At 36.2% G+C, this 21,756-nt stretch overlaps 1 protein-coding gene and 3 long non-coding RNA genes across 4 annotated transcripts in view; 2 read left to right on the top strand and 2 right to left on the bottom strand.

Annotated features, from left to right (window-relative positions):
* Positions 1-10,316, bottom strand: part of LOC127506550 (uncharacterized) — a 148,008-nt gene extending 137,692 nt beyond the window's left edge. Inside the window, exon 1 of the mRNA XM_051883135.1 lies at positions 10,120-10,316. The gene's annotated coding sequence lies outside the window, so the exon portion shown is untranslated. The remainder of the gene's footprint in view (positions 1-10,119) is intronic.
* The window catches only part of LOC127506564 (uncharacterized), a 62,722-nt gene extending 45,228 nt beyond the window's left edge, over positions 1-17,494 (top strand). Inside the window, exon 3 of the long non-coding RNA XR_007928024.1 lies at positions 17,480-17,494. This is a non-coding gene — a long non-coding RNA (uncharacterized LOC127506564). The remainder of the gene's footprint in view (positions 1-17,479) is intronic.
* Positions 6,108-8,770, top strand: LOC127506611 (uncharacterized). Its single transcript, XR_007928092.1, has 3 exons — positions 6,108-6,361; positions 6,461-6,615; positions 7,772-8,770. It is a non-coding gene; the product is annotated as an uncharacterized LOC127506611 (long non-coding RNA).
* A 277-nt stretch (positions 17,495-17,771) lies between the features above and the next one.
* Positions 17,772-20,608, bottom strand: LOC127506599 (uncharacterized). The gene is made up of 3 exons (XR_007928074.1): positions 20,522-20,608; positions 19,833-20,418; positions 17,772-19,204 (listed from the first exon to the last, which is right to left on the bottom strand). It is a non-coding gene; the product is annotated as an uncharacterized LOC127506599 (long non-coding RNA).
* Between the last annotated feature and the right edge of the window lie 1,148 nt (positions 20,609-21,756).

Genomic DNA, 21,756 nt, shown 5'->3' with positions numbered 1-21,756 from the left:
ATGCAGTGGTTTAGAATTCTCCTAACAGCAGATGGAGAGGACTGCTGTGTTCCAACTCAATCCTCATCATTAATCAGGTACTTTTTATGCAAATACTGGTGGTGGTATGTTTTATCTCATTCAAGGCTATCGTGTCTCTGTGGCCTAACGTGGCCGTTGTCTCCGTAGTATTGTTGTCTTACCCTCTTGGTCTTTTCTCTTTTTCTTGTCTTCCTCTCCATGTCTTATGTTGTGCTCTTACAGCTTTCACCATTTCCTCACACCATGGCAAAGTGGCTCTCTTCCACTGATAAGCATTATGGTCTTTTCATGTTTAATTAATTTTTATCTCTGTAATAGGAACTGCAAGACTCACCACTGGTGGGTATATATTTCCTCCTACAGTTCTTGGGGGTTGGGGGGTAGGCTCCATCCCATGGGATAATTCTCCTTCACCATTTTTGGGGGTCTGCTACGCCCCTGCCTTCATCTTCAGGCAGGATATGCAGAGTCCGCAACCCTTTAGGATGTGAGCTATGGACGGGGCCTACGCCAAAGAACTTCTTACAATATTTTGCTTGCTGATTGTTAATAAATATTGTTGTCACTGTCACGTTATCTTACCTACCTTTCTGGTAGAAATAACATTTAAATGATCATTTTGCTACAATTTTTGCTTGAACATGTTAAACATATAATTTCTGTAATATATTTTCATTTTCATTTTGCAACTTATAAAGCGTTAAAATGTTTAAATTATATGTTAAAAGTATTGTCTGAAATAGCAAATGTAAATTATATTATTCAATTTGAAACATAATTTTGCTCCAAATGTTGCACATATGGTATGAAGAAAAACGTACATTTAAATACAGAAATACATTGCCATTTTACATATTGTACTGACAGTTTGCATATTACTGTTGAAAACTGCTACATGTACACGTCCATAAATCACATGTGCAATGGGAAAATGCACTTCTGTTAAGCTCAGAATAAGTGAATGCAATACAGTGAGCTTGACATTTAAACTTCCTCATACCACGTTCATTAAATGTGCATAAATGTGACTCTCTGAAGTTTCTTGACTCACACACAGAACCTTTTCAACAACATCTCTGCATCTCTAATAGTGTATGTGAAAGTGCCACTTGCAAAAAAAAAAAAAATAAAAAAAAATAATAAAATGTACAAAGTAAGTCGTTTTTGAACTTTTGACAAATCTCAGGGAGATGGAAGAAAGAGAGGCAAAGAGAGAGGAAGAAGCCCAGCAGAGAGCAAAAAGAGTTGGAAAAGAGAGAGGGAGACAAGACGATATGAAGAGACAAAAGAGAGAAGAGAAGAAGCTCAGCAGAGAGAGGAAAGAATAGGCTCCTGAGTTTAATGGAGGACCTTGCCAAATAAATTTTTGTTTTCCTCATTTTTTCATTATAAACTCACTTTTTTCCACAAACGCACACAGCTTTTAGGACTATAAGCTCAAAGTAACTCGGCTTGTATTGTCTTTGGGTGGAGCTTGATGTCCAGCTCCCCTTCTCTGGATATAACGGGTGGAGCTAGACAGTCCAACCACACCCTAACCACAGCCATAACCCTATCACTAAACATATCTTCACCCATTATCTCCATATAGGTGGAGCTGGATATCATTTGGTTCTGAAGTGAGCACCACTTGTGTTTGGAGCATTTGTTTCAGAACGTGGTGCATTTTTCTATTAGTTTGGTTTGTTTAGGCATATATGAACATGGAAATCATGCTCAGATCTGCACCAAAAAAAAAAAAAAAAAAATATACAGTCTGAGATCACCTGAACAAACCCTGGATCAGTTCAGTTGTAGTGAATCTGACTCAATGGACCAATGAAACAGGCTGTGTCACAACTGTACGTGTCACAATGTATTTGTTTTCCTTTAAACTTAAACTTAATGCTACAAATGAGCCAGACATGGAAATGGCCTTAGATGACAATGTAGTGGTTTTGATGGAACAAAAGTTTTGATGGAACAAGCACCACACATATTTGTTCAGTTAGTAATGGATAAAACATATGAATGTGTCATAATAAATAAAGTCTTTGAAAGGTTGAATACACTATTGTTTGTGATCCTCCATCAGCAGCTGCAGTATCTCTCAGCTGTATCAGTGCATCACTGTGACGTCTGACTGACCGAGGTTTTTGTACCACTCTTTATCACTGTGTGAACACCCAGTTACTGTTGATGCTGTGTAAACTCAGACAGTAATAATCTCCTGTATCTTCAGTCTGGACTCCACTGATGGTCAGAGTGAAATCTCGTCCAGTATTTGCTGTTCCACTGCCACTGAATCTAGATGGAGTTCCTGACTGGAGTCTGTTTATATAATAAATCAGGAGTTTAGGAGCTTCTCCAGGTTTCTGCTGATACCAGGCTAAACGATCACTGTATATTCCTACATCTATATGACACTCTATTGTAGCTGTTTGACCCTGTTGGACAGTTTTAACTTCAGGTTGAGTCAGAGTCACTCCTCTGGATTCTGAAGAAGAGAAAAGAAAAACAATTATTGTTTAAAACTACTACCATCATATACTTTTACAAGAACACCAAAACCAGAGTCAGTTTTCATCACTTACCTTGAGCAAACAGTGTGAGAGTCCAGATGAAGAAGGTGATTTTGTTCATTGTTGTTCTTTTGTCTTGTGTGATGATGAAGATTGTGTTCTGTTCTGCTCTCAGTCATGAAGTGTTAAACTCACAGCACTATAAACACTCTCAGAGCACTGAAGCATGTGTGACAATGCAAAGAAGTGGGCAGGATTTACAACAGACAAACTAATATACACTAGAGTTACAGAATGATCATTTACATTCTGACTAATGTTATTTTTAGTTAGTTCAGTAGTTTTATTTTTACTCTGACTACTGAGACACTGATGATGTGCAGATAAACGTCCATCTCACATAGGAGGGGACGTTCTCGTGACCTTGCGCACCGTTCCCTAAAAGTTCTCTAAAAGTGACAAAAATCCTGAACCTTTACGAAAAATTAGGGACGTTGTTAAAACATCTTCCTTTGGTTATGAAAGTGCTGCAGTTCAAGTTTCCTTATATGACTTTAGGGGGACGTTCCATATTGGTTATTTTATGGTCACATAAGAACGTTACAAAAAGGACATTTGGGACATTAACAGAACGTTCCCATACGGTTCTCTGTTAGTCAGATGGGGATGTTTCGTTCGGGACTGTGCTGCTCCTGACCCATTTGGAAACGTTTAAGAAGTACCCTTTTCACCTATAGGTGAATTGAAATGATTTATTAACAAAGTTCAGGAGGAGCAGGTTCAGATAATTAACCAGAGGTGGGTAGAAACAAAGTACATTTACTTCGTTACATTTACTTGAGTAGTTTTTTGGAAAATTTGTACTTTTTAGAGTAGATTTAAATGTGGGTAGCCTACTTTAACCTGAGTACATGTGTAATGAAAAATCTGCACTTTTACTTCGCTACGTTGGCAAAGTTCCTCTCGTTACTTTATTTTAATGCAGTACTGTACATGTTAAGAAATGCGTAGTTTATTCCAAGCACGCTGTCTCTTTTTTCATGAACGATGCCCCATTCACGAATAAATCGCACTTTTGAGTCGATTCTGTTCAAAGACTTGATCAAACAAGTCGGTAAAACTGTCTAAATTGGTTGGCGAATTAGTTTGAATGATTTGTTCAGTTCCTGCACGCACTGAATCGTCTGAAGCGGTTTCTCAGTGTTGGATGAAGTGGCAGTGGACCTACAGTCAATTAAAAGCAAATCTGCAAATGCTTCCTATTGTTTGTCAGCGATGAAGATCTTTATTAGTTGAACTGCGTATGCTGTCTGTGAACAATTCCACAGTATTGCTGTTTTTCTGCAGACCAATGTGAAAATCGGCATGTTCTTTTCTGTTCTTTTCTTTTCTTATAAATAGCCTACATGGATACCATCATCGGATAGATTCTACATAATTAACATGCACGCACACACATCTTACATAAATCTGGGAATAGTAACAGTAAAGAAAAAGACAACTGAAGGACGGCATTATGATGGGATAAAAGCCAATAGAAAGTTAGGCTATACAAAAAAAAAAAAAAACAACAACAACAAAAAAAACCTGATGCCTTTTTGTCGGAGTTCGTTTCATCCGATGCCTTTTCGTCTGAAGCCTTTTGGTCTGAGGCTGTTTCGTTCGATGCCTAATTGTACGAGATCTGACACCTGACGTCGTTTTTCCTGAGACCTGAAGACTTTCAGTCTGAGGCGCGATGCCGTTTTGTCCGATGACAGAAGCCTTTTAGTCTGAGGCATGACGCCTTTTTGTTGTATGACTGAGGTGTGAGGAAGTCCTAAAATGTACACCGTACTCCTGGGCTAGAAAAGTATCCATCGAGGAACACTTCAGAATCTGGGCGGAAGCGGTAGGCCATCCGGGAACTTCTGGCCTACTCTTTTATTACTGAGGTTTCAGACATATTTGCTCGCCTACTGCTTTTCCCCTACTAAATAGTAGAGAAATAGGCGGTTTTGGACGCACTTTAAGTAGACGCACATCTGAATCTCGCGAGAATTAGTAGGCCTACGTCATCCAGGTAATTTTCGCCTACTCTTTTTTGACTACTAAGGCTTTGGACATACTTATTCGCTCGCCTACTGCTTTTCCCCTACTAAATAGTAGAGAAGTAGGCGGTTTCGGAAGCAGCAACAGTTAACCAGTTTACATGCGCCTGCTGAAATATATATTGGATTACATTTTGGAGAAAAGACAGAAGAAGATCCGTCAATGTGTATTTGATCATTGTTTGTGTTCAGATGTTCAGCGGTTATGAGCGCGAGCACATGTAAAGAGTTTTCTCTCTTTCTTCTTTCAAATGTAGCTGTATATGTTATTATTATACAAAGCAAAGGACATGCAATGATATTTGGGCTACAGATGCCAGAAATAACGCTTGTCTCCTGTGTTTGTTGCAAAGATATCTAATTATGATAATTTAAATATCTATCTAAAAAATAACATTCTATTGTATTGTGTGTGTGTGTATATATATATATATATATATATATATATATATATATATATATATATATACCTAATTAGCTCAGGGGGAGAGGATTCAGTTAATCAACTTAACCAATGACAAGAGGTATAAATACAGCAGACTTACCTCTGTTCGTCTGACAGTTTATCAGCATCCCTCCTCCATCCCATCTGTGTAGAGAACTTTTGATTACCCGATGGGACACACTTATAGTGTTGCAAAAAATGCAAGTGTTTACAGAGTTTTTTTTTTTAATTATTATTTTCAATACTTTGCATTTTAAAATAAACTTCTAAATGTCTGTTCAGTGGTCGCTATGTAACTAACAGAAGACACAATATTAAAATTGTGCTGCTTCTAATTAAGTGATAGACAGCAGTTACAAATGATGTACAAAATACACGTAGCCTACTCATCTTTGCACCAATAAAATGTGCAACACTTTATGTTTTACTACCAATTTTTATGTAATATCTAATTAATTTAACTTTGAATTTAACGCTTTCGTTGACATCTCATGATTTCAGGGCACGTGAGTTCCCGAACATAATGCATGATGGGATACGCTTAGCCTCGAATACCGCTTCGGATAGTGTGGGTTTAGTGTGCGTTAAGGGCACTGCACTTTGGCATTTTTAAGACATGGGACAGTCTTGCGCACTTACTTCCTGTCACGTGCACGAGCTCTCAAGTGGCCAAGACCTCAAGTGTGGGTATTTGGACAAAGCATTCGGGCGCTTCTCAAATGGAAGGCTGCAAATCTCGGCTGTCACGTCATCAAGCGTCGCTGAAGGCTATCTCAATCAGAAGGATCCTTGAAAGGCAGCCTTCATTTTTCATCCATCATTCATCTCATCTTGAAAGATGCTTCAGGTGTGCGTGTGGCTACGTCATAATCGAAATAATCCCTTTTACATATAGTTTAAATGCATGCAAGAAAGAACTGTTTGTATTAATTGTGTATATTAGTAAGACCTAGTCAGCTACAGTAAACACGCGTTCACTGAAAACATGGAGACAATATGGAGACAGATTTTTTTTTTGTTTGTTTGTTTGTTTGTCCAGGTCCAGCACTACAGCTGAATTAATATGAGTGTTCCAGTCCTCCAGCGATTCTTTGGTGGAGAGGATACAAGACCTGATTTTCGTCTCAGCAGGGAGGACATCAGTGAACTCCTGACAGTGCTGGAGATGGACAGGCATCATGGGTAGAGGCCAACTCCGGAAACCCTGGTGATCCTGTTTTGGTTGGCAACTGGGACATCCTACAGCTTAGTTTGCAGGGCCTTTGAATGCCCCTACCAACTGTTCCTATTGTTATATTTATAATGTATGAAAAACTATAAAATCAGCCACTTTTCTTTACATTCACAACACTGGCATACCATCAGAGTATGCAACCAAATTATTGATCTCATTTTACCTGCAGGTGGTTGCAGCTTGTGCAATATTGCACAACATATGCATTGGTGTAGGTGACCTCTTGGAAGATGGAGATGTTCCACAGGACAACAATCAGCCTCTCCGAGGAAATAATGATGACAGCCGGAGCGGAGCAGCATGGATCATGACTACTTTTTTCAGGTAAATTTAATAAACATAAATCCAGAAAAATGCTGATGTACTTTTTACAGCAATTGTATTTATGTGTCACTTCATTGATGTGTACAAATCATACAATTGCTACATTGATCAACTGCATAGCATTTGTTAACTCATGGTTGTTGTTTTGTTTTTTTGTCTGTCCTCAGTCCTGAATCCTGATACGGAGACTTTTATTTTTTCTTCTTTTTTTTTTTCGAGTCAAAGTGACCTGTGACTTTTTTGTGTTCTTCAGTTAATATTAAACTTGACTTGCCTTGACTTGTAATAATTGCTTTAAGGAGCTCATTGATTCGGCCTAAAATAATTCATGTTAGCTAACTGCATGATTTTTATTATCTTAAACTGTACATTTCTGAAATGGACATTACTTTCACAGTCACCTCTGATAACAGATCACTCTAAATTGTGTAGACGTGTATTTTCTGTAAAGCTGCTTTGAAACAATATGTATTGTGAAATAAATGTGAATTTACACTGTTTTAATCTATTTAATATTGAACATAAAGGTTTATGCAATAAAGTATGATGTATATTTTAAAGGCTCAAGGAACAAATGTTTTCATTTGTTATTCAGTAATGTCCATTACAGAATAATATTTCTTCACATTAAAGCATAAAGAAACTAATGGCAGCAAATATTGTATCAGTCCTGCTTAAATTAGTTGAATATTTAACAGTTTGAGGTAAAAATAAAATATTCAAACTACATTACATCATTCTGATTAAATTAAGGTCCCATTAGTTAACATTACTTAATGGATTAACTAACATTAACAATGAACAAATTTGTTGCACTATTTATGAATCCTAGCTTGTTAACATTAGTTAAAATACAAAACAATAGTTAAAATACAACTGTTCCTTGTTAGGGCATGTTAGCTCAGGTCCATTAAACAATATAAATACAACATTTCATTCTAAAGAAGACAAAAATGGTATTATGTTATGTAATTGCTACACTGTAATATATGGCAGCCGTCTGTGGTCTCGTAGTGCTTTATAGCATGTGTAGTTTACCAATTTGTGATCAATTTACAACAAAACATAATAAAAAAATTAAACTTACATTTCATAATGAATTCGGGCGTGCTTGACGTCGACTCACTTCCTGCCATGTTTTCTGAAATGCGTGCAGAGAGGATTGTGGGTAATTGAAGGCAGCGAAGGATACGTCTGATCCATCCTTCAGAACAGGCAGAATGAAGGGCGCGAAACAAAGGCTGCCTTCCAGGTCCTTCAGATTGAGATGGCCTTCAGCAGCGCTTGATGACGTCGCAGCCGAGATTTGCAGCCTTTTAATGCTGAGAGTACTAGTCTACAAGCCTCAGAAGGACTGGACTATGAAGGACACAGTCTTCTGTTTGAGAAGCACCCAAAGTTTCTTACGCAGAGCTTTCAAAATGACAGAGGAGAAGATGACGTTTCAGCTTACAAGAACATCGCTGAATTACTGTAAATGACGTAAGTAACAGTGCTCAGTTGAAGGTGGTAGTTCACTATTAGCTAATCAGTAACTACTGTTTTTTCATTCCTCCCAGAGAACTACTAAGAACTACTATATACAGGTTCATAATTAACATGAATGATGCATAATGTATAATTAATTCTAAAGTGAAGGTCATGGTATCCCACTAGTAATGACTGAAGTATTACCAAATCCTTCAGAAGGAATTACTAATTATTTGGATCAGTATTCTGAAGTGAGAAACATGATAACTCTGTAGTAACTACTGGAGTCATTGTAAACTTTTGAGGTTAATAGTTCATAGTTAATTTTACTAGTTACTAGAGTGTTAATAATGCATTACTCATTTGTTCCTGTGTAGTTATTCATTAATGAAGGATCAGTATTATAAAGTGTTTCCAATCAGGCAAATAAGATCACTGGACATAAACACTCACTCTAGGACTTGTTTGATCATTTTATGGAAAAAAAAAAAAAAAAAAAATGTCAATTGTGATTTTTAAAGATCATACTCACCCCCTTCACTCTGGTTTTGAAATGCTCACATCTGGGCGAAGACTCAAAATTCCTTTGGCCAGAAGTAATGCGTATAAAACATTATTTGTCCCAATGGCAGTGATTATTATAAATCACACTATTTTCTGAAATAATGCAAGAGAACGGTTGGCAATATAGTGCTTTTTAATTGATTGTTTAGATGAATTTTTATTGTCGTGGGATGTTTGGAAATATGTTAGGAATGATGTGGATAGTGTAATTCTGTTTATTTCTGTGTTTGTGTGTCAGTGTGTGTCGTGTTGTTAAGCACTTCTGTGGATGTATTTATGTATATGTATGACACCAGTGTCAAAGACAAATTTCTGCTCCGTGACAAACAGAATGAACAATAAAGTTAACTTGAGCTCAAATCATTTGGCCTTGTACAAATTTAAATGGACTTTTTCAGACTTTGGCAAATCTGAGCAAAGTTTGAGACGATGTTGAGACATATTTGAGGAGAGCAACCCAGTCTCTGACAGTAAATCATTCAGTGGTGTGAGATTTGAAGATGTGGCTTACATTCACTGTTGAAGAGTTGAGCTTGAGAACATGTTTGGATTGAATTCAGAACATTGAATATAATTTACAGAGAAACTCAAGTGAACATCATGTGGAACAGAGAGATGATGAAAAACACTGAGAGTGAAGATGGAGAAGAGACAAACACAACAGAAGAGATCCACAATCTCTACATACAACAAATGAAAACATCACTACAATCATCCTATAAAAAAATATAAAAATGTTATTAAATTATGACAATCATATTATTAAACTGGTTTTGGCAATCAGTCCTTACTATGAAACACTAATAAAACAATAACAGTCCTTACTGGAATAAAAGCCATGATCACATCAACAAAATATTCATGTTATGTGCAAAAATACTGATGAGCTTCAAGCAAATTTATGTTCATTTAGATGATCTAGTGTTATTAGTGTTTGTCTGTGATCAGTGTTGTGTGTGATTGTGTTTATGAGCAGCTGCAGTATCTCTCAGCTGTATCAGTGCATCACTGTGACGTCTGACTGACCGAGGTTTTTGTACCACTCTTTATCACTGTGTGAACACCCTAGTGCTGCCTGGATAGTGAAAACTCTGACAGTAATAATCTCCTGTATCTTCAGTCTGGACTCCACTGATGGTCAGAGTGAAATCACTGCCAGATCCACTGCCACTGAATCTAGATGGAGTTCCAGTATAACGGCTTGTTGCTTCATATATGAGGAGTTTAGGAGCTTCTCCAGGTTTCTGTAAGTACCAGTGTAAGTAACTACCACCATTCACTCTACTGCTGGTTTTACAGTTTATTCTGACTTCTTGTCCTGGTTGAGCTGCTGTTATTGATGGACTCTGAGTTACAGTGATCTGTCCTCTACACTCTGAGAGAAAGAACAAGAAAAAAATATATATATTATTTAAAATTATAAACATTTAATATTTCAAGAGAATAATTGTAGAGCTGCGTTACACAAACCTTGAGCAAATAGTGTGAGAGTCCAGATGAAGAAGGTGATTTTGTTCATTGTTGTTCTTTTGTCTTGTGTGATGATGAAGATTGTGTTCTGTTCTGCTCTCAGTCATGAAGTGTTAAACTCACAGCACTATAAACACTCTCAGAGCACTGAAGCATGTGTGACAATGCAAAGAAGTGGGCAGGATTTACAACAGCGTGTGCTGATAAACTAATAAACTCTCTACATATAAGATTTGGTATTTCAGTGGTCTACTTCAGACATTCTACTGACTGTAAGTAACTTTACAACTACATGTCAACTTATTCTACTTAACTGAACCCAAACCTAACAGTCTACTACAGTCTACTAATACACTAATGAGAGTTAGTTGACATGTAGTTGACAAGTTACTTATAGTTAGTAGAATATCAAAAGTGACCCTCGAAGTACAGTGTAAAGTTTTTACATTCAGATTGATGTTGATGAATCATTTTGTAATAACTGTACTGTACATATTGATTAATTGTAAAATATTTTTAATTTTAATTTTTAATTATAAAATGTTTTTTTTTATGTTTTGCAGACTGATAAGACACTAGTCTTTGACTTTATGAACATCTGTCAGTGTGGATGAAGCATTTTCAGTTTTCAGTGCTGCTGTAGAAATAATGTAAAAGCATGTTAATAATGAGAAACAAATCAATTTTACTGTTTTTAGAGTAAACCAGAAATTATGAACATAATGGTGTTTGTGTCCTGATGTCCTGTTATGTTCCTGATGGTGTTCATCAGGACTCATAATCAGGTCATGTGACACTAGATTAAACAATGTGCTTATGAAATGTTCAGAATTAATCATTAATTAATTTGAAGCTGCAGGTTTTTCTGTGAATCATGATGATTGAGCTTCATATGAAGAACAGAAGATCATTATGAGAAACTCCACAACATCATCCATGATAAAAGAGGTCAAAGGTCACCTCAGAGGTCACAGATCATCAGATATATTTCTTTACACTGTTACAGTGTTACAGTATATCAGCACACGGCAAGAGAATGAATTCGATTTCATTAGATTGTATCACTGTGGTGGACTTTCAGTGGAGGAACTAAACTGGTGCTCGGTAAGTCTGTCTATTTAATTCCTTTTAAACAAATATAATTTAGATTTTTTTTTTAAAAGAACAACATTTATTAATTATAATTAGTATTAGATACTGTGGTAATGCTTTACTTGGATGCATGTTATAATGCCTGATATCTTGTCATAAAGTATTGAAAGATAAAATGCATTATAATATTTCTAGAGTCCTTGTTAGATCTGAAACTGGTTGTTTGTTTTAATGCATTATACTTTCTAAAGTTGTAACAATGAATAGATTATATTATAATGAGGTATAATGTGGTTACATTATTCACAGTATCAGACATGCATTATGATGTGTATTAAAATACATAATTCATCAAAAATACTTAGTAACATTAATTTAAAGTGCTGATGTATAAAGCATTATAAACATATTCGTAATGTACATTATAATGCATTATATATTTTCATAAATAATTATAACCAAAATTTAAATACAGTGTCATATTTGCAGATTCTGAAATGCTTTTTTTTTTTTTTTTCTAAGACATTATACTTTCTAAAGGTGTGTTCAATGAATAGATAAGTATTATAATGTATTATAAATATGGTTACAATTAATCATGAGATCAAACAGTTCATTATAAGGTGCATTAAAAAAAAAAAAAATGCATTATATATAAGGGGTTTAAGTAAAGTGTTACAAAGTGTTTTATGATTATATAATGTAAACATTCAGAAATGTCATGAAAATCAAATGGAAAGCATCACGTCCAGACAGCAGAAGTGACTGAATTCAGTCTGTTCAGTTTGATTGACAGGGATCATATATTACACCTAAAACATGATGATCATATTAAACACTGACTCATTCTCTTCATAAACACAAGATTGATGTTGATTTAGATGATCTAGTGTTATTAGTGTTTGTCTGTGATCAGTGTTGTGTGTGATTGTGTTTATGAGCAGCTGCAGTATCTCTCAGCTGTATCAGTGCATCACTGTGACGTCTGACTGACCGAGGTTTTCGTACCACTCTTTATCACTGTGTGAACACTGGACCACTGTGTGCACTCTGACAGTAATAATCTCCTGTATCTTCAGTCTGGACTCCACTGATGGTCAGAGTGAAATCACTGCCAGATCCACTGCCACTGAATCTAGATGGAGTTCCAGTATAACGGCTTGTTGCTGTATATATGAGGAGTTTAGGAGCTTCTCCAGGTTTCTGTAAGTACCAGTGCAAGTAACTACCACCCCACACTGCACTGCTGGTTTTACAGTTTATTCTGACTTCTTGTCCTGGTTGAACTGCTGTTATTGATGGACTCTGAGTTACAGTGTACTGTCCTCTACACTCTGAGAGAAAGAACAAGACGAAGAAGAAAATAATAATAATACAATTATAAATACTAAAAAATTATCAAATTATCAAAAAATTATAAACATTTAATATTTCAAGAGAATAATTGTAGAGCTGCGTTACACAAACCTTGAGCGATCAGTGTGAGAGTCCAGATGAAGAAGGTGATTTTGTTCATTGTTGTTCTTTTGTCTTGTGTGATGATGAAGATTGTGTTCTGTTCTGCTCTCAGTCATGAAGTGTTAAACTCACAGCACTATAAACACTCTCAGAGCACTGAAGCATGTGTGACAATGCAAAGAAGTGGGCAGGATTTACAACAGACAAACTCATATACACTAGAGTCACACTATGATCATTTACATTCTCACTAATGTTATTTTTAGTTAGTTCAGTAGTTTTTTTTATTTTTTTTTATTCTGACTACTGAGACACTGAGGATCAGTGTTGGGGGTAACATTAGTAATCAGATTACTTTTTTCAAGTAGCTAGTAAAGTAACGCATTACTTTTAAATTTACAACAAAATTTATTTTATTTTTTCAAATAAGTTAATCAAGTTACTTGTTTTCCCATGTATTGACTGACAGCTCTCCTGTCCTCATGTTGAGAGAAATAAAGTGCAGAGGTGTTGTGTGTGAATGATGGTTATTGTATAGACTAAATGTGAATATGCATTTACTCATCTCACTTACACAAAATCAGAGTCAGTATTCCTCAAAATGAATAAAAACAGTGAAATGCAATATTGAAATGTATTTATTTTTAAGTTTTATTGCTGAAGTAAGAGTGTTGAACTTTCTTCTCCTGCATCCTATTCTTCTGCAATCCAGAATGGCAGCACAGCCTAAAGGTTTGTTTGAGCTGCGCCCTCTACTGTACAGCTGGGAATTTGCATTTCCTTCAGCCTGAGGCTTATTCATTTCACTTTTGGTGTGAAATGAAACTTTTTTGTAGTTATTAAAAACAAGCAAGCCCAGCCCAGCTGAGAAAAAGTAACACAAAAGTAATGTAATGCATTACTTTCCACAATTAGTTACTTTTTTAGTAACGCAATATTGTAATGCTGAGGATGTGCAGATGAACGTCCATCTCTGTGTCCATATTCAGTCATGTGACCAGTTTGACTGACATTTTGACTCTGGCTTTAATAACACAACTGTGATTGGTTTATTCATCACCAGCGCTGAGAAATTTATGAGGAATCATGTGACCAAGTCTCTGCTACATATTGTGAAATTTACATACATACTATTTACTATATCAGAATAATATTGTGATGAGCAGGGCGGGGCGAGAGCCGTGAGAGAACAGCACCAGGCCAGTGGAGTGATTGCTAAGGAGCGTCACCTGCGCACTGCACCGATCACATATCTCTCATGGAGGAGCGACGACAGTGAAGGATGAGAGAGGACCAGGCCTGGACTTTATGTTATGTTTTTATTATGTTTGTGTGGGCGGCAGTCGCCCGTGAGGGACTGCCGCCATTTTACTTTCATTTTGTATTTATTTTGTATTAAAGTAATGTTGAACGTTTGCCGGTTCCCACCCTCCTTCTTCCCACAACAATGAACTGTGTTACAAATATCTATGAACTTTAAGGGAGTTAACTAGTTAGCTGAGGTTCGGGAGCGGGGCCGTGCCTCAACCAATCACCTGACTTCTCAAAACCTACAGTACTGTTTGTCTTGTTCTCTTGAACCCTCCCTACCCCCTCTCTCTTATCCATTCAACCATCCTTATCATCCCCTCTTCTCTTCCTTTCCAGGTTGTATCGGGGGTCCTAATCACTCGGCCAACATTTAACTGAGATGATGTCCCCACCCTGAGACTCTTGGCCGCCAACACCAGACACCAGATCAACCTGATTACCATCCCTTTCCCCTTCATCCTCTCCCTATTTATCCCTAACTTTCTTCAGTAAATAATTCTCCAACATTCATGGATGTGGTGTGGTCCTTGATAGTGAAATGTCCTTTAATTCGAAAAGGTAAAATATGAGAATCATTATAACTTTGGTCATCTTTTCTGACATGTTTTAATTCAATGTTTAAAACAGGATGTTTAAAAAACAATACATCACTTTTTATTTTAAATAATAATAATAATAATAATAATAATAATAATAATAATAATAGCTCTTCTGGGCAGTGGATCAGTATGACTTTGTCATCATGCTGTGTGCCGGAGATCTCCAGTGCTTCTGGCACTTTGCTCACTATGGTGAGAGCTTCTACTTACACTTCATGGTAAGACATTGTTCTGCATTTAAATATTAGTATGAACTTGAATGGTTTGAATGTTTCAGCTCAGTATGTGTGTGTTCAGGTCCAGCTGGTGACTGTGTGGCCCTTGATAGACATCTGTCTGTGATTGTTAATGCTCCGAGCGGATTAATAATCGGCACAGCTGAAGATGAAAGTGGTCAGATTGTCTTCAGTGTTGAGGAGACTGGTGAGTCTCACCTTGATACGTGTTTTAGTACATCTGCTGCCCACGTTATGAACAGAAAAATCATCTGTTTCTAGAACTCTAAGTGGATTTCATGTGGACCATGCAGTGAATCCCAGACAGAGAATAATTCACACAGAAATTAAAAATTAATGTTGTTTATAAAAATTAATGTTGTTAATGTGTGTTTTCTTTTTAATGAAACATTAAAGGAAAAATTATACTAAATTAATTAATATCAAAGTACCATATTAAAAGTCACACTTTCAAACTCCAAAAATTACAAACAAAAAAAAAATGAATGAATGAATGAATGAATGAATGAATGAATGAATGAATGAATGATCGATCGATCGATCGATCGATCATGTGTATCTCAGCAGGTTTTTATCAGATGTGCTTCAGTAATTTCCACAATCACTTTGGGATCATGCAGGTTTTCCTAAACTTTGGTGTGTATTACGAGGGACAAGAGAAGAAAAAGGAAGAAAAGAAGAAAAAGAAAGAAGAGGATATGAAACAGATAAACAGTTCATTGTCCTTTATTGTGGTAAAACACAACTGCATCTAGCAGAAACAAACACATCCTTACTGTAATGTGGGCGACAAACCCCGCTGTTAACAAAAACTAAACCTGCGACTGCTTCATCTCCATTTATAACCTGATCTCCAGTAATTATTTGAGTCAGACACGACTGTTTCTTCAACATCAGACTTGTGGTGAAATGTTTTTTTTTTTTTTTTTTCCTTTCAGTAATAACAAGGTTATTTTTGAACTTTCCCAGTGTATCTCCGGAAACAAGAGAAGCAGTGGATTCCAGTAACATGAAGCTCCTGTGAGGACGCTGAACATCTGCTGATAGAGCTGCTCTATTCTGAGAGGAACAGAATCACCTGATGATCAAATATGAGTTTCACTGTCCACACTTTATTCTCTGAAATGAGTCAGAAGAGTTGGACTAATGGAGAGATGAGGTTTGTTCATGTTCATCAGTTTATAATGAAACACTGTCAGTGTCTGAAGCCTCTGGACTGCTGAGATCGTCCTTGACTCGGTTAGAGAGTAAGAGCTCCAAGAGTTCAATCCACAAAACTATTAATGATATGCTGGATTCAGAAAACAGGTCACGTCTGTGAGCAGTTGTGTTTGTATGAATGTATGAGGGTGAGTGTGGTCTGAAACAATGACAAATTATGCAAATTAGACACAAATATGAACAATCCTTCTGTTAAACTGTTACAGATATTAAACATTTCCCATCATAAACATAAATGAATAATAAACAATCAACCATCATGTGAACTTCACTGACACTTCCACAAATGTCATGTAATCTTAATCTGAAATCACATACTCTCTTCAGTAGGCACTTATTTTGAACAAGTAATTACTTCACGACCGCTAAAAAAGTATGTTCGGTATAGTATGAGTGTGTGTATGAATGTAATCTGGACATCAGATGGAGCAATGATATTACGCAGCGCCTCTCAAAAATGTCTCCATGGTTGCAAGGCAGCTCCCTGTGCAAGCAGGGGGTCACAGGCACTGCGTAATATCATTGCACCTGCTGCAGCCATGGTACGGCAGCAAAGTTCCTTGATCATTAAGCCGGAATGAGAGTATAGTTCCTAGTCATATCGGCCTAGAACATCGCCACTTTTAATTTTCCGTCGGTCTTAGTACACGATGTAACTACAGAAGAGTCAAGTTTTAAATAGGAAAATTATTGAAACTCTTTGGTCATTTTTTAACGAGATGCTAACGGTCTAATCAGATTCAATGAACTATGCTAAGCTATGCTAAAAGTGGTACCGCCAGACCCGGAGATCGGCTGAATGGATTCGAAAACGGTAAAACTCAACTGTTTAACTCAAGGGGAGTTGGAAAATGAGCCTATTTTCAAAAAAAGTGGAGTGTTCCTTTAAAGGAAAGGTGTGTAAAATTCAGTTATGTTAAAGACATGTGACCCTCTAGTGGTGAAGTATGGAAGTCCAATTAAAGGGATTGACTTTCCAACAGTAAATAATACAGATAATATTGTAGTGTAAAGTTTTGCAGGGACGAGCACCGCTCACATTTTCTCCACATTTTAGTCCAGTTTAGTAAAGAATATAAGATTATATGTTACATGTTTACTAAATACATCATAATAAATAAATAAAGTCTCTGAAAGGTTTGATACACCATTGTGTTGTTTGTGATCCTCCATCAGCAGCTGCAGTATCTCTCAGCTGTATCAGTGCATCACTGTGACGTCTGACTGACCGAGGTTTTTGTACCACTCTTTATCACTGTGTGAGCACCCAGTTACTGTTGATATAGTGCCAACTCTGACAGTAATAATCTCCTGTATCTTCAGTCTGGACTCCACTGATGGTCAGAGTGAAATCACTGCCAGATCCACTGCCACTGAATCTAGATGGAGTTCCAGTATAACGGCTTGTTGCTTCATATACGAGGAGTTTAGGAGCTTCTCCAGGTTTCTGTAAGTACCAGGACAGACAGGGTGTGCTACAGCCTGTTAAAGGAGTGCTGGCGCTGCATCTCATCACAACAGTTTCTCCTGGTGTGACTGTATGAACTACAGGAGTTTGAGTAACTGTGATCTGTCCACTGGAGCTTGGAAGAGAAATGAATAGGATTTAAATTAAAAGTACATCAAGACAATAGAAAAATCATGTGTCATATTAGAAATAGATGTCATATTCATAAAATATAAAACTTTAGTATATTTGATTTTAAGCAAGTCAGACTTTCACTGTATACCTGATATACAGATCAATGTCCAGATGAAGAAGGTGATTGTGTTCATTGTTGTTCTTTTGTCTTGTGTGATGGTGAAGATTGTGTTCTGTTCTGCTCTCAGTCATGAAGTGTTAAACTCACAGCACTATAAACACTCTCAGAGCACTGAAGCATGTGTGACAATGCAAAGTGACTCTCTCTATTTAAATCATTATCCTGAAGACTGTAGATCAGTCACAAACACATTTTCCAACAACTTCCTCATGTTGTGAAACATGTCAAACAATTATACACACATTTCTGAAGTCTATTGACAGAATCCTGTATATTATTGATTTGGTCATTATTAATATTTTGTAAGGTCACTGAACACTTTCTATCATTCATTCTACACTGTTCTGGGCTCATTATTAGTTGATGTAATAAACTGCAGCAGCTCTTTGGTTTAATTGTGTTTCTGAATGACACAATATCAGTGTTCAGGGTGGAAGATTTCTCAGTTCTCTGGTACTGAACAACATCCATGAGCTCCAGCAGCATTAAAACACACTGTGCTCTTCTACTGTGTGGAACTGCAGTGTCAGTAATGGAGCGTCTAACAGTTCAGTTCAACAGCCTTTACTGAGATACTGCAGCTGACTGAATGTGTCGTCATGTTACAGTTCATAACAAACTCAGTTCAACTGTCAGACTGATCAGTGATGGCATCAAAGTCATCAGTGTATTTATACACCATAGTGAAGATGTCTCTTTAAGAACAGTGTACATTTATGTGATTACTGAACAATGTACATTTACATAATTATTATTCATTGTCCAGTATATTATTATGGAAATGAATGGAATCATCTGCAAATTTAGTTTAGATGTTTTATTGTTAATCACTGTTAATTCTGCAATAAGCCTCATTTTTCATCATGATCATAATCAGTACAAATATTGCATTCATAACTGATATTTATGTTTATTTCTCTGTTTTCCACATACATCACATGTCTCATATTTAATCTCAATCATCTCCACTGACACTATTGTCTCTTAAACAGTTGGAAATGATGCTGAAACTATGATCATCATTTTTGAATATTTGTTTCAGTTTATTTCACTCTTTGTTTATTAGGTCATCATAGATTTAAAATGTAGTAATATTAAGATATCTTTGATGGATTTTCACAGGCTTAGACTGAACGTTTGAGTCTGGGACAAGAGTGTAAAAAAATCTAAGATATAAGATAAAAACACATTTACAAAGCAGTAAAAACTAATAATGAAGGCGTGATAAAAGGTTTCCAAGATGGTTTCTGGATTCTGCTCCATGTTGACATGATTGAATCCCATAATATCTGCAGATCTCTTATTGTACCAAAGGTTTTCTGTTGGATTCAGATCTGTGATCTTGAAGGCCACTGAAGAACATTGAACTGATTGTCAAGATCACAAAACCAGCTTGAGACGACTTCTGCTTTGACACATCATCTCACAAATACATGCAGGTCATTTGCATTTCTATTGAATTTGTGTCTCTCAACTTTTCTGAGAAGCATTGTGTGAATGCTTGGCTAAAAATATGTGTCTTTAATCTATATTGAAACAGAGAGAGTGTTTCTGAGCCTCGGACATTATCAGGAAGATTTTTTTCCTGAGTTTAGGAGCCAAATGGGGAAAAGCTCCTTCTTTATTAGACTTTGATATTAGTTTAGTGGTTTACAGGTAAGAAGCAGTATTGTATCATTTGTAGTTGAAAATATAGCCCTAAGCGGCAGGGTCAGGGTCCAAGCACCAATGTCCATGTGGATGATTAACAATCTGAATGAAATGAATCTTATGATGAGGTTTTTACTGAAAAGTCCATCTTGAATCTGAAAGTTAGTGTTTGATGAAACAGGTTACAGCAACACACAGGTGTCAAAAAGAACAACTGACTCTCAAAACAAATCACTCCCTCTTACTGTGTGTTAGATTAAAAGACAAGTAAAAAAAAATAAAAATAAATAAATAAAAACTTTAGTTTTGTAAAGAATGCAATCACAATATATGTGGTGTATGTGTGGAGTCATATTCAACATTTAAATTTAGATGAAACTTACAGTCCTGGCTGTGGTCTGGGTCAGCATCTGTCTGTTCTTGTTCAAGACCATCCCCTGGTCAGTTCCTCCACCTGCACCACCCTGGACTTTCTGTTTGTTCATCCCTCTATTAGGCTTACACACCCTTGTTGAAGTTGTCTTTAAAAGACTGAAGGTGTTGTGCTGTTTTTTTTTTTTTGTTTGTTTGTTTTGTTTTTTGTGATCAATTTTTTATTGTCTATAGATTTAACAAAACATCCATTCAAACAAAAAAAAAAGAAAAAATGGGGAAGGGAGAGCAACAGACATATTATCAATAATTTTACAATCTGAAAGGGGAAGAGAGAGAGAGAAAAAAAATACATTATATTTTCATTCCTATATATAGTCCAAAATGTTGGAAGAAAAATATTGCCATGCATCAGTGGTACTGGGTTTAGCCTTGTTGATTTGTGCTGTTGTACATTTTGTACATGTGTTTTTGCTCACATGTGCGGAGTAAACCAGTTCTGTATTATTGTCTTCTTTGCCGCTGTAAAACCAGCAAACAACATTCTCTTCTTTAATGAACTCATACAGCAGTTAGAATCGTCATTGAGAAGAAAACCTGGATTAGAGACATAATCAATTTGTAGTAAAAAGGACAAAACAGAATTCACATGAGTCCATAACAACAACTGGACATTCCCAAAACATGTGGAGAAAAGTACCTCATGATAAAGATGTATGCTAGATACCAATCCATCGCGATGCATAATCCTCTTAAAAGAAAACGGTAAATAAAAGTATTGATGCCTGTTAAAGGGAACAGAAAAAAAACAAACAAAAAAAAAAAAAAACAAGATAAAGGAACGACAAACAACAATGTACATGTACACGAGAATGTAGCTGTGTGCAAACAACAGAAACAAATGTTGACCAGTCCACTTCAACACAAGACATGTCCCCAGGCCCACTGAGCCAGAAACTGCTCTCCATTTGCCCCGAAAAAAATAAATAAATAAAATAATTTGTTATTATTTACGAGTCAGCGGACGAGCGTACAGGACAAGATTCCAAAAAGAAATGAACAAGTCGTCCCCTTGGAATTAGAAGGTTCTATCTGACATTTTTGTCAAAATTGAGTTATTCACATATTCATATTCTGTGACAACTTATTTACATTATGTGATGTTTCTTTTTTCAAGTTTTGGTACTTTTTTAGAAAACAAAAAGGTTCTATCTACAAAGTTGCACTCTAACTTGACTCTATAAGGTTCTATCTGCGTGAGCCAATCAGCACTTTGAATGCACACACAACAGCGGAAGAAAGCGCACGAAAACGCTAAATCAGTGAAGACTAAATAATTTCACACAACGCTATGTTTATTAGAAAGCTCATGATCGACTATTTTATTTATGATCTTGACAATGACAGCAGCCCAAATTCCAGGGAATTACAGTCTTGTTGTGTGTTTTGCTGTATCTTTTGTTAGGGAGTTATTTTCAGTTAGACACCATGCTAACGTTAGCCAGCAGCGCTATTAAAAGGATAGGTCCGGGTTTTGTAGTCTATTTACTTATTTCCAGTCACGTCATTGTCATACGAGGGAAAGTTATGTACATATTAGGTTATGTTTTAACCTTGATCCATCCTGTGTGCTTGAATTGAGCTGTATAGCTATAAAGCTCTACGCTATGGCATACTGGATTAAAGTGTATACTAGATTAAGTGAGATGAAATGTTAAATTTTAGATTGTTGGCAAAAACTGAGTTGTTGCATAGTTGAAGTAATTTAAATATTTTAAATGTGAAATATTTTTAATTAAATATAGTCAGTGAAACATTTTTCAATGTTTATTAAACTTTGTTAAACACCTTTGCTGAAGCATTGTCTGTTTTCTTGCAGTTTTTTAGTCTTAAAATGTCTTAAATTTTACAATATTGCTGCTTTCTGTCTAAACA

This window comes from Ctenopharyngodon idella, chromosome 24 (genome assembly GCF_019924925.1).
Source record: "Ctenopharyngodon idella isolate HZGC_01 chromosome 24, HZGC01, whole genome shotgun sequence".
In the NCBI taxonomy this organism is placed as follows: Eukaryota; Metazoa; Chordata; class Actinopteri; order Cypriniformes; family Xenocyprididae; genus Ctenopharyngodon; species Ctenopharyngodon idella.
This window is presented reverse-complemented; position numbering and strand designations above follow the sequence as displayed.